Here is a 12,264-nt window from a genome sequence, read left to right as displayed (position 1 = left end):
AATTAATTGATGCCATTGATATTAAATTGCAACTTATTTTTGATTGGCTAGTTGCAATGGAGACCGTGTTACCCATAGGTCAAACCTTCATAACATCTTCTGTAGTTCTGCTGGTCTTCCATCCCCATGTGGCTACCTCCTCTGTTGTGCCTTGACTGCTAGTGGTGGGGCCCAGGGTGCAAGAAGAGAAAGTTTTAATGGTGTGGCTCTAGTTTTACAACCCCCTCCCTCATCAATCGTTGCATCGAAGGATAATTCATCCACTTGCCAACACATGGGAGGAAAGATTGTCTCTGTTGCAGAGGAGCTAGGGAGACTCAAATCTGGTGGTGATAACTCACACCACTTAACTCGTGGATCAGTGACTGAGATCCTAGGTAACTCAAGAGCTGTAAATCTTCCCCCTCATAACAATGACGTGCTCATTAACCCCTTCCATGATGATGACGGCCCCCGTCCGTCATGCATCACGGTGGGCGTGTGCTGATGATGGCTGGGGGCCGTCATGAACCCACCCACTCATTAAAACGGCCGCACAGGTGCAGAATCTCAGCAGCGCCCAAGGGGTTAACTTTCCTCCCGTGGCAACCCCTTATGTTTTGGTTTTTGGCAATGCCCCCCACCTTAAACCATACACTTCTGAAAACGTTCTTCAATTGAAGAATAAAGTTACCCATTGGCTGGGGTTGCACTCTTCTTTGGGTGGCCAGGGTGGTGGCTGGATTAACCATGTTAGAAGGGCAAACTGGATCGCCAATAATGTGAAAGAATTGGTGATAATACATTTTAACAGGCCATTAGTGGTTGGGAGAATCCTCACATCCATTGGAAGGGAACACAATACCAATGCTTCTACTGCAATGTTAGCCCTTCCACTAGGCTTTACTGTTATAGGCCGAAGGCACTGAGGCTGATCCCTCAGAAGGCATCTAAGCCCCTGTCCCAGGATTGGTGTGGCGATTGTGTAGTTCCCTTGCAGGTGGCCACCTCTAATAGATACGCCCCTACGAGCTCCCTTGACAAATGCAACTGACTGCTGGAGCAGGAGGATATGACTGTTATCAGCCATGCATCATCCTCATTGTTTGCTATCGATTATGCTAACTCAAACCGCACGATGCTCAATTTAATCAGCTGGGACATTGCTGGACTCCCTGCTAAATTCAATGATGGGAATTGTTTAACTTTTATTCTTGGATTTGAGATAATTTGTTTTCAGGAAACTTGGACTATTACTAATTGATTTTTCCTAGAGGGGCTATAAATCTTTTTTTGAAGCTGCAAAGGAGTCTCAGGCAGGTAGACCCAATGGTGGTTTGATTCTTTTTCTCCCTGATGCAGTGAAAGGAAAGTTTGAGGTACTTAACACTAAGGTTTCTACTCTCCATGCACCCTGTTTCTTTACAGGGTTTGTTAAATTTGAGCTGGTGAATTTCTATAATGCTAAATCTGATAATGTTGATATCTGCAACATTCACATTCTGGGCCCGTTTCTTTGTGTGCAGGAAGGTACTAACAAGGCGGGGGCCAATTTTATACACGGAGGTGATTTTAACATGCATCTTTGTGGGCACCCTTTCGCAGTGGCCAATAATGTCCAATGTTGCATTCTTTCAGCTTATCTTCACATAGAAAACTCTCACCAAGGCACGGTGTTAAATGGGATCTTGATCACATTCAATCTGGTCTGTTTCCTTGATGAGCTCGATTCCGCTGAAGGGTAACTTTTGCATCCCACATTCACAGGGGGGAGTGATACAATGATTGATTTTATTTTTGTTTCAGCTCCCATCTTGCTCAATATCAGAGATATAAAAATTCTGCAGAGCCCCTTCAGTGACCACAATCCTTGTTTGTCAATCCTTATGTTCTACCCAGGCTGTGCATAAGAGTCCGCTACTGGTTAATAGCTCCTTCCAGGTAACTAGTCAGGGTAGAAGACTTTGGTGGTCACAAGTAATCCCTGAAAGTCTCACCCAGCCCCTTTACTTAAGATGTCCCTCAGAGTTACCAACCGGCCTGATTAGTAACTCAGATGCCAGAGTGATCTTGGGGGTCTTTGATTCTGTCTCCCATACTGTCCCCTCACCCTTGGTTGTTCCGGAGCCCAAACAGCATTTCATGACACCCAAATGGTTTGATAAGAGGTGTCCCCAAGTGCTGAGGTATTTAAAATGTGCCTTATATAATAAACCCAGGGATATCACCCACATTAAGACTTGTTGTAAAACTTACAAGGTGGAAACTGCAAGGCGCAGGAATGCTTTAAGAGATATAGCGCTGGACAATTTACTTGAGGCAAGCACGTTGAGATGCGGTGCCAAATTCTGGGGCATCATGAACAATCCCCAATTTGCCTCGGATGACAAAGCCAAACTCCCCTCAAATATTTGAACCAAGAAAGTTGGGTTTCCCATTTTGAGGGAGTATACAGTAGTGTTCCCCGCTCTAAAGGAGGACGAGTGGTAGAAGGTACACCCAAGTTGCTGTTAACACTAGATGAGGCCTAAGAACAAGGCCCTAGGGCCAGACCCGGATCTGGGGGCATATTACCAACAAGTAGCGATATTTATCGCTAAATAGGCTTAGCGACGATTTTTTTAATCTCCGAGCATCGGTAGAATTTAGCGCTGAGATAACGTGCTATTAGCAACGTTTATCTCCAAAGCGATACATTTTCCGGCGATAGCAGCGAAATGCGTGACTATCGCTGAGAATACAGCGATATTCACACATTAGCGACTAAATGCACTTAGCCATGTTATCCACCTCCCATTTGATAACATGACTAAGAAATGGACTTGGGCACGTGTCAGTATGTGGAGATATTCGCGCTTAGCGCAAATATTTCCATCGCTACGCCTGCCTTGCTAATAGGAGATAGCGATGTTAGCGACTGTTTTCCGTCGCTAACAGTTTGTGTACGCCCACTTTGCATGTCATTAGCGATACATATCGCTAGCATGCAAAGCGTGCCCCAAACCGTTTGCTATCACCTAAAAGCTGTCGCTAACTCCTGTTAGCGACAGCTTGCTAATAGGGCGATAGAATTATTGCCGCTTAGCGGCCGAAAACGGCCACTAAAGCGGTGAAAATTCCCTATCGCCACCCTTGATAATATGCCCCCTGGTGCCTTAGTGGACTAATAAGTCTACTTTAGGGACCATTATATGACCTCACAGGTTCAAATCCCGGTGGGCCCATTCAGCCTTTCATCTTTCTGAGGTCAATAAAATGAGTACTATTTAGTTGGATAACAATAAAAATCTGTTATTCAGCGCCAAGGTACCCTAGGGTGAACGTGTGCTTTACAAATACACGTTATAATAGGGCCAGACGGTATACCACCAGACCTATACATTAATGATATAGAGGGCTGGGCTTCAGTCTTGACACGAACTCTGAATGCTGCAGTTTTGGAGGGTCCCCCACAATCATGGGCTACTTCTATTATTGTTCCTGTTTTTAAAAAGTGGGCCAGGGATAACCCGCAATGCTGCAGGCCTATATCCCTGATATACTTAGTGGTAATGGTGGTGGGGCGTGCCCTACAGGACAGATTAGTATTGGGGGCTGAGGAATATATTTTATCCTGTGTGCAGTACAACTTTTGTCAGGGGGGTGGTCGACATTTGACCAATGTTTAAATGTGTACTTGGTCTTAAGTAAACACACAATTGCTCACTCAGGTTCCATTTATTTAGTCTTTATGGATCCCACCTCAGCCTTTGACCGGGTCAATAGAAACAAGTTGTGTCTGTTTATTTCATAGGGGTGGACAAAGACATAGTATATTTTCCAAGATATCTCACTGCTAAGACCTTGGCCTCAGTGCAATTATTCAAATAACCTGAATCGCACCTGCTGTTTTAACATTGGCAGAGGAGTGAGACAAGGATGCATTATGGGGAATTTTTTATTTTTCCTATATTTAAACAAGCTGGAGCAGGCCCTGTTAGATATCCACTTTGAGTGCCCATGAGTTTGGTCTTGACCTGTACCGGTATCACTCTATGCAGATGAAGCAATTTTGATGGTCGCAATGGCAAGGGGTTTGCAGGCACTGCTGGACTCCTTTGCAGCTTTTATGGATAACTTGGATTTGTGTGGGTTAATGTTAACAAAACCTATCTGATGATCTTGGGCTCCCGTTCTACTAAAACAAACTTCTTTCAGCTTGGGACACACATATTACCCATGGCTAGGGCTTCCTCTCACCTCGGAATATTATTTGATTCATCCTTAAACTGGAGCCCCATGGTAAGTGGGAAAACAGATGATTTTATAAGGGCAAACCATGCAGTGTTTAACTTTGCACCCATAGTGGGTAGAAGACCTATTGGGCATTAATACAGGGTTATCAGGCCAAATGTATTCCAAAGATCGTTTATGGGAGTGATCTGGTAATACACAAAATTGAACAAGCTTCAGATAGTTGAAAACACTTTCCTAACGCCTTCGCTGCTAGGCCTTCCCTTCCCAAGTACTAAGCCTTTTTTTGGCTATTTGGGGTAGTTCGTGCTTAGGCCCCTGTAACTTTTTGATCACATAAGGTATCCACACCAAATGTGTGTCCTTTTCTTACAACATCATGGGGATTTTAAAGGTACACAGGGTTTGTGGATTCCCCTGGAGGGGACGCAGAAATTTGCCAAAATACAGCAATTGTTTTTTTTTTCAAAAAATGGGAAAAGAGGTCTACAGATGAAAGCGTATGGTTTTTTGCCTGCAAATGGTTTAAACAAAGGGGTTGTAGTGCTGAAATCACCATCTAACCAGCGTTCAGCAACAAGCAGACTATTGTCAGAAAACCAACATTTTCTTACACATTCTTGGCATTTGTCTGGGACATAACCTATTTTTGCTATTTCTTGTTGTTCCAAAGTCCTTCCAGTTAATTGTAGAAATGGGTAAGCAAGCAATAAAGGATCCTGGAAAGCTATACATTTTAGTAAAGTAGGCACAATTCAGCATTCAGCAAGGGGTCATTTGTGTAGATTGTTCAAGGTTTCATTATAGAAGCTAACAGTTGAATATTGTAAAAATTGAAAATTAATTGAAAGAAACAACCATTTGTGTTAACTTTTTCACCTTTAACAACTTCTAATTATGACAGGTGTTTGAAAGCAATATACCGTTACATCCGCTGGACCTTTCTGGTTGTGGGGATACATAGGACTTGTAGGTTCACCAAGAACTCGAGGATTCCAGAGCCAATAACTGAGCAGCATCTTGCAAAGTTTTTTTATTATATACCGGGTATATAGCACTTAATTTGGGAAAATATATACATAGAAAAATCGGTATGAAGGACACCTTTGTATTTATGAAATTGGAACAAAATATAGAGTTTAGAAACAGTAGATATTTGCACATTTCTGAATTTATGAGTACTCATACTAGCATGAGAATTATAGGTCATTTTCAAAATGACTTCTTTTTTACACATTGTCTTTCATTTGGAAGGCAGAAATGCATCAAAAGTCATTAGGTAATAACAGTTGCTCTACAATTCTATGTTACCCTCAGTCTTCAGAGAAAAATGGTACCTCACTTGTGTTTGTAGGCCTAGTGCCCGCAACAGGAAACAGCCCAAAACGCAATGTGGACAGACCACATTTTCGCAGTGAAAACTGACCCTTTTTTGCAAAGTGCCTAGCTGTAGATTTTGAACCCTAGCTCTCCCGGCACTTAGGGAAACCTAGCATACCTATACATTTTTGAAAACTAGATACCAAGGGAAATCCAGGATGGGGTGACTTGACTGGCTCTCACCAGGTTCTGGTACCCAGAATCCCTTGCAAACCTCAAAATTTGTATAAAAAAACAAATTTTCCTCACATTTCTGTGGTGGAAAGTTCTGGAATCTGTGTGGATCCACACAATTCCACCCACCCTGCCTTCTCTACTCCCCACTCCCTCATGGTTTCCGTGACTTCTACCCCCCACCTGCCTACTGTCTGTGCCTTCTCCCCTCCCCGCCCCCTCCCGCTTTCCGTAATGACTTCAGTTTGCAATGCCATAGGTCTCGCGTAAATGCAAGACCTATTGCATTTCAAATGCTTGCATTCCCTCATTGCTGTGACCCAGAGACTGAGTGAGGGTGTGTTGGGGATGAGGCAGGTAGAGCCACTATACATTATTTTCTTATTGGATGTGGTGTAATAGCCAGAGCTGCCCACGATGGAACCAGGTCCGAGTCTCTGCGTCGCAAAACATCCTGTGATTCTGGGGAATACACTTCATCTCCAAAAAAAAAGAAAAGAACGTGTAACAGAACTGTTACTTATGTAAAGGGTCGGGAAGCTCCATGTAAAACAGCCCAACAAATAATTGTGCATTAACTGTAGACGGTAACACGGGCTGCTTCCAGGCAATGAGCTTTTCTCGCACCGTGATCAGCAGGTAGGTGAGCCCTCAAAGAGCAACTTTTGGGGATATTGCTGCCCCCCAAGAGCTCACAGGTCTTGTATGGTGCATTTAGACAGTTCTCACTTTTAGTCAAGTACACATTGCATGCTGGGAATGTTATGTCCACGTCATCATCTGGAACAGTTAAACTTTAAGTTGTACTGTGCGACTTGCTCTTAAAAGAAGGCATTGCAAGTGGCACTGTATGTACCTAGCAGCCCTTGCAGCAAATGCCCATGTCCAGGGCTGGACTGTGGTAAATTTAAATTACCTATACTTAATTTATGCGGTAAAGTTCAATAATAATAACTCAGTCAAAAATAAGAGGCAGAGTCCGTGGCATCTGAGGTTTGTAAGGGTTTTATTCCTTAAAAAGGAATTGGTTCGAACCAGGGATTATATTCCATCACCACAAGGGTTCAGGAAGGGAATCACAATACTTTATTAACAGAATGTCATATATATAGTCAATGCATTACAGTGGTGATAGATGCAGAAGGCGTAACAGCTGAGAGAAGAGAGATAAGGACATATGTGCGTAACAATACGTAATCAGAAGGCATGCACAAGGGCGTACACAGAGGTGTGCGCTAGAAACGTCACATAGAGGTGTCACAGGTGGGTGGATACATAATGGAATCTTGCAGTGTCAGCAGAAATACATGGCAGAGATGCACGCGCAGCAGCATGACGTGTGTTTGACGTGGAACTGGAGGGTGAAGGGGACTTGACATTTAGCCTTACATGAGGAGACAGAAGTCTGGCGTGTCAGAACAACCTAATCCCAAATCATATCTAATATCTGGTGTTTGAGGAACTGTATTATCTGGAAGGAAAGGTCTCTCGGGCAGAGGCTATTCTATACTGACTGCTAGTGCGTGTATAAGCGTCTATGTGTCTACATGAGATGCGAGGGGCCATGGGCCTACCATAGTAACAGGAGCAGTGAATTACTTGTATGGAGACAGTGAGGCCGGGCCCTTTGCTCTGCAGCTGGGAGGATGTTTACCTGAACTACTAGACAGGAATGTATTTTCGAGGAGCGGAGCAGATAACTTGAAGGCTGAATACAGTCTTGGCAGGCAAGCTGGCCGAGCCGGGCACCGCTCGCCGCGCAGGGAGTAATGCAGAGGTCATGGATACAGAATCCAAGCTGCAGCTTCCTGAGGCAGAAAGCAGGAAAAGGCTCGATGGCAGAAATCAGGGCCTAACTCGCCAGAGCTAGAGAAAACGTGAAAAGTGCACCATGTAAAGACGGTGGCAAGGCATACTTAGGAACGGAATATTCGATCCATTCATGGTGGATCTGAAAGAGGACATGTTAACGTTGGACGCAAATGTATTTGCGTCTTCATAGCTGGAAGTGGAGGGAACATACATGTACTTGAAGCACGCACATGGAGCCGTTGGGGTCTACGATAGGGGACACAATTGACCATAAAAATTCATATTACCTCATTCCCTCCTTGTCCCCTACGGACCCTTCATGATATATCAATCCTCATTAATCTATCAATCTGTTCATGTAACATCATTTGCTCTTCTTTCTTCTTACGGTGTTTTGAATGTGTACTTGAATGAGCAATACATGATGTGGCGCACAAGCCGCAAATCGCTGGCCCACATTGTAAACATAGGCAACAACTGAATACTATGAGAAGGGCAATACATAGGAAGGATAGGACCTTCCATCCCCAGGCTGACAGCACGCTCCAGAACCAACCGGACCAAGTCCAGGTGCCTGGATTCTGGTGTATCTGACTTGCAATCTTGTGAAGACGAGTTATGGCTCTATACACTGATGGCGCGTTTTCTGGAATGAAAACACAGCAACTCGATCCGATGACTCTACAAGCTCCGCCCCTATCGGCCAGGATGACGTCAAGAACAAGACGATTTTGAAGAACAACAATCTGCATCGCAGACTGTTCCTCCGTTAAGTTGCCTAGGGCGGAAGTAGTTTCATTCACTACTGCTTCGAGGGTTCTGGTTAAGTGACGTATAGACTTACTATTAAAGACAGCACCTAAGTAGGGAAAGAAACCTTTATTGAAGTCTGTGTATTGCTCCCATGCCGTTTCAGTATAGTCGACAATCGGGAGATCTCTCTGGGGTCTATTGTGTACTAGATGGGAGTTCCTATGATAATCGGGAGGGGCTAGGAAAACTGGTGGCAGAAGGAATGCAATGTAACAGGTACCATCCCAATCTAGAGGTAAACGTATGTATGCGGTATGACCACAAATTAAATAAGAATGACGGGAAGCTTTAAATGTAGACTTGCCTTTATCACTGAATTCGATCACAGTAGTACATCTACTATGACCCAGGTGTACTGAACCATTCTTTCTGACACATAATTCACCTTTGACTGGTAATACGGACATAGCGGGCAAGACTGGTTCGGTTTCGGATTCAACGTTCAGAATCATGAGGTTAAGTGTAAAGTTACCTAATCCATATACTTCGTTTTCTAGATCAGTCCCTGTCCTTTTGGGAAGACCCTCCTTGTCAGGGAAACATACTTTATGCAGAACTGTGTTCAGATTTCCCCATACCCAGTTGCCCTGGTAAACGGCGGAATTGGAATCCAAGGAATTAATCAATCTATGTGTCTACATGAGATGCGAGGGGCCATGGGCCTACCATAGTAACAGGAGCAGTGAATTACTTGTATGGAGACAGTGAGGCCGGGCCCTTTGCTCTGCAGCTGGGAGGATGTTTACCTGAACTACTAGACAGGAATGTATTTTCGAGGAGCGGAGCAGATAACTTGAAGGCTGAATACAGTCTTGGCAGGCAAGCTGGCCGAGCCGGGCACCGCTCGCCGCGCAGGGAGTAAGGCAGAGGTCATGGATACAGAATCCAAGCTGCAGCTTCCTGAGGCAGAAAGCAGGAAAAGGCTCGATGGCAGAAATCAGGGCCTAACTCGCCAGAGCTAGAGAAAACGTGAAAAGTGCACCATGTAAAGACGGTGGCAAGGCATACTTAGGAACGGAATATTCGATCCATTCATGGTGGATCTGAAAGAGGACATGTTAACGTTGGACGCAAATGTATTTGCGTCTTCATAGCTGGAAGTGGAGGGAACATACATGTACTTGAAGCACGCACATGGAGCCGTTGGGGTCTACGATAGGGGACACAATTGACCATAAAAATTCATATTACCTCAGGACTCTGAACCCAAAGCAGCCCTAGCACATTTTGTCAGACCACCAGCCCCCCTATGGTGCCAGGCGAGAGCTGCCAGCGAAACTGGCCACTACAAGGGGGTTTGAGAAGCCAGCCCAGAGCACTTAAAGGCTGTCCCCTCCTCTTCGTGCAGATTGCAGGTACAGGCTCACACACCTCACTCCCGGAGATGCAAAAAACGCAGATCATTTGAAACACTGCACTCTAATTTAGCTAGGATTTTACTGCTTTGTTGTATTGTACCTTATTTGTTGGGCATTCTTGCATGCCCAGTGAGAGTTACGCTGAGTTTTAGATTGGTGAGATTTGCAGTCTGTGGTTGGTTAGCTGGCGTTCAGAGTTTGATACCTGCCATCGTACAAAATATTTTCACTGTGTGAGGAGGGTGGGGCATGGTGACGAGAGCTCACAAAAAAAGCACTGTGCCCCTCACCAAGCCCCCTGTAAAAAAAATAAGCATTTGCAGTGCAATAGGTATAGGTCTCACATTTACGCCAGTTTAAGCCATTTGCATTGTAAATGACAAAGTGTTTTATTTATGTTTAAAAAACCAATACATAAATAAAAGGCATTGTCATTTACAATTCCAATAGCTCAAACCTACGTAAATGCAAGACCTGTTGCATTGCAAATGCTTGTTTTTTTAGTGTCTCTTTATCAAGTACTTGTGGCAAGAAGGATGGTATGGTTATTTGTTTAGCCAGTCTAGTTGTTCTGTCCCTCCGAATAGCTCATGCAGACAGAAAATAATAGGCTCAACTAAGGAAATATGATGTGTCAAAAATCTGTGCAAAATCTATGCAAGTTCCTTAGTGTTTGGAGTGGGATGGAACCTAAGTCTTTTATTAGTTGCAAGTCGGCATGTTCAAGCTCATTCAAAAAAAGTGTCAACTCCAAGCACTGCAGTTCTACTGGATACTGTCAAGCGGGACTGGGGAGTCTCCATAGAGGATTTTGTGCAAATTATCTGCTCCCCCTGACGGTGGACCAGACTTTCATCGTATTCTGCCCTGTTGGACCTGGTGCCATTTGCATGAGTCTCCCTTCCTTTTTTTCTGATTGCCTCCTCTATTTTTGATATGTTTTGCTGGTTTAGATGCTTTGGGCACTGTGCCACTGCTATTCAGTGCCACAATGCAAGTGCTCCCTATGTAAAATTGATGTATTGATTAGTGACTCCATGATTGGGTTATTTGATTTACTTGTCAGACCCTAGTACGGTGCACCATGTGTGCCCAGGGCTTGTAAATCAAATGCTGCTAGTGGGCTTGCAGCACTGGCTGTGCCACCCACAGAAGCAGCTTTTAAAGTGTGTCTCGGGTCTGCCATTGTAGAGCCTATGTGCAGTCTGGTACTGCCATGCTGACGGACCAAGTCCACCCACTTGCCAGTCCCTAAACCTTCCATTTTCTTCATATCAGACACCCCTATGGTAGGCCTAAGGGCAGGGTGCATTGTAAGTATAAGGTAGGTCATGCCCTGATGTGTTTGGCATGTCCTAATAGTGAATTACCGTCATTTTCGTTTTTCACTATTGCGAGGGTACCTGTTCCCCATAGGCCAGAATGGGCACTTTGATTATTACATCATATAATCCTAACTGACTCAGGGAGCATGGTAGAAATTCGAGTTTAGTATGCCTGATAAAATACATCTTTTAGTGGAGTTGGTTTTGACATTCTGTGTTTGAAAATACAACTTTTAGAAACTAGGTATTTTCTTGCTTAACTGTCCAAGCCTGCCTCTGCTAGGATGTGTAATGTGTGTCCGGTTCTGTGAGTGACAGGGGCTGGGGGATTCCAGGAGAGAGGGTGAGTCAGCACAGGGCTGAATAGGAAGATCTGCATGTAGAGGGGTGGGAGGAGTTGCACCTGGGACCTGAATAGGGCTGTGCCTTCCCTTCACAATACTGGCTCCACCTCCTGTGGTGTGCCTGATGTCTCTGCCCTGCACTGTGAAAGGAAAGAAGGAGTCTTGCCAACAAAGTGCTCCAGGACTGACCAAAACTGGTTTGGATTAGGCAAAGACCTCTCTGCCTTCAGAGAACAAAGTGAAAAGTAGTATAAATATGGGGACCCAGACCCCAAGACTTTGGATCACTTCTGGAACAAGAAGAAGACATTTCTGCCAAGGAGAAGAACCAAAGGAAGCTGCAGGAGTGGACTGCCCCCCTGCCAGTGTGCTGTGTTGCTGGGTTGGCCTACAGTGGTGTCTTCAGAGCCAAGGAGAGTAGAAGGAAATGTGTGTGTACTTCATCATCTTGCAGAATATTTCCTGAAGGGCTTAAACTTGTGCTTGCCTCCTGCTGAAGTCTCAGGGACAACAGACTTCACTACCAGCTCCCCTCTGAATTTCCTTGCTGGAAATTCTATCTGCAGTAGCCTGTGTGTCGCTGGGAGCTGGAAGCGTGGTGCAACAAGAAGAAGCGTGTCGCCGCCGCAGCTGTAGTTGTCTCATCGCCGGAGAAGCGTGCTGCCGCCGCATCTCCCAGAAGCATGTCTTCGTCACCGCTGTCTGCTGTTGCATCACCAGTGAAGCATGTCGCAACCGTGAGGGTCGCCATCACATCACCGGAGAAGCATGTCGCAGGGCCAGTCGCGGCTCCAAATTACAGAGTCGCCACAAGGCTGCCAGGGCATGCCCGCATCGTCTCAACAT

General features: G+C 44.9%; 1 protein-coding gene across 1 annotated transcript in view; it reads left to right on the top strand.

Moving 5' to 3' along the window:
- The window catches only part of LOC147693346 (TRPM8 channel-associated factor homolog), a 143,796-nt gene that overhangs the window by 80,840 nt on the left and 50,692 nt on the right, over positions 1 to 12,264 (top strand). The gene's annotated exons all lie outside the window — the stretch shown is intronic.

The sequence above is a fragment of the Lissotriton vulgaris genome, chromosome 8, assembly GCF_964263255.1.
Source record: "Lissotriton vulgaris chromosome 8, aLisVul1.2, whole genome shotgun sequence".
Classification (NCBI taxonomy): Eukaryota; Metazoa; Chordata; class Amphibia; order Caudata; family Salamandridae; genus Lissotriton; species Lissotriton vulgaris.
This window is presented reverse-complemented; position numbering and strand designations above follow the sequence as displayed.